Source organism: Cynara cardunculus, unplaced genomic scaffold (assembly GCF_001531365.2).
Source record: "Cynara cardunculus var. scolymus isolate 2C unplaced genomic scaffold, CcrdV1 Un_Scaffold_1775, whole genome shotgun sequence".
Lineage (NCBI taxonomy): Eukaryota > Viridiplantae > Streptophyta > Magnoliopsida > Asterales > Asteraceae > Cynara > Cynara cardunculus.
The window spans coordinates 1-1,722 of NW_020200871.1; positions in this window are offsets into that span (position 1 = coordinate 1).

Genomic DNA, 1,722 nt, shown 5'->3' on the forward strand with positions numbered 1-1,722 from the left:
AAGGGGTCGTGAAACTCACCTTTCGATATAGAGCTTTGAAGATAAAGCAATGCGATCCGATTACCGGGCTAAATCAACGGTTCCCTATTAATAGGAATAACCAAAATCATTACTTATTGAATCAACTCTATCTATGGGGTTTACTAAATCCTAAGTCCATAATTGTCCACTTTTGTTCCAAATTATTGTCCATAGTCCAAATATACATAATGTCCATATGCTCATTAAAGGGGGTTAATTCATACCGGAAATGTTGCTATAATCCCATAGAATATCAATTTTTACAATATTTATCCAAATCCAGAATTTCAGATTCTGGACAGAAACTTAGGTTACAAAAATGATTCAATAAAGAGACTAGAAGAATGAGATAAGTTCCTATATTTTTATATGGTTTATAGCACTGAGTTATAGCCATCATGACCAAATTTCATGAAGATTGGGTAAGAGATGATGCTTCAAATAAATCATGCAATGATTGCTTCATGTTAGTAAAATACTCATAAAAAGAGTTCTACTAGGTGTTCTGCAAAGATTCAAGTTGTATTGGAAACCTAACACTTATACGAAACTTTTAAACTAAAAATCACTCATTTTGGATGAGTTGAGAGGAAAATATGACACCTTAAAGTCACATGTACACATCTGCCATCAATTGACAGATTGCACACCTAACTTGTAAAAATCGGTTCATGCCTCAAAAAATCGTATTTTTGAGTGAGACTGGATTCAAATGAACCCTAACTCATAAAAGAAAGTTTTTAGAAGAAGAATAATACATTAAGGACAAATGAGTAGAAAGATATTAACATACAAAGTAAAGGTTACCTACTGGTGGTTTCACATTTTACACACCTATAGAGTTTAAGGTGTTTGGAGATCAAAACTCCATAATTTTATGTGATTCCACTTGCATATAAAATACAATCCATAAAGTTAACTCTCAAAAGAAGATTCATCTTTTTTCATTGAGTTATGAGAGAGATATGGTCGATGTAACACACATATACGAATCTGTCAAAATCGGACAKATTGCATGTTCATCTTAATTTAGGAAAATGAAACCTCAAATCACCACCATATTGAGGGAAATCGGTGGCATTTGAAAGGTATTTCATTAAAATATCAACTAGAAGAAAAATCAACAAATTTGGATGGTTAACCAGAAAGTTATGACCATTCAAAGTAGGATTTACCTACTRGAAAATCTCTTATGCATAGATATAATGTTTTGAGCATTTGGGTGGTCAAAACTCAATGATTTTGAGTGAGACCAAATGAAATGCAACCCCAACTCAGTAAATAAACTTTTAAAGGAAACCTAATAACATTTGAACAAACCATTTAAAAGATATGGACGATTTTGTGCACATACACAGAATCTGTCAGCACCAAAAATTAAGTTTTCAAGAAATAAACCACATAAAATCATGATTTCTTCCTATCTCTTTGAGTTATATCATTTGGGTCATGGATTACCACCATCAAATAAACACGTTTATATGTTTTTGGTGTATAATCTCACCTTGAAACTCAAGATTTTCGAAACCCATGAAATAGATGATGAAGAATGCAAGAAAAAGGGTTTTTCTTCCCAAAACATACAAGGAAAAGTAAGAAGGATTGAAGGTATTACCTTATATTGTATGAGATGATGATTGAAGCTTCAAAAATTTGAGTTGATGAAGAAGTTTAGAGAGAAATCGGCTGGAATTGGAGAGG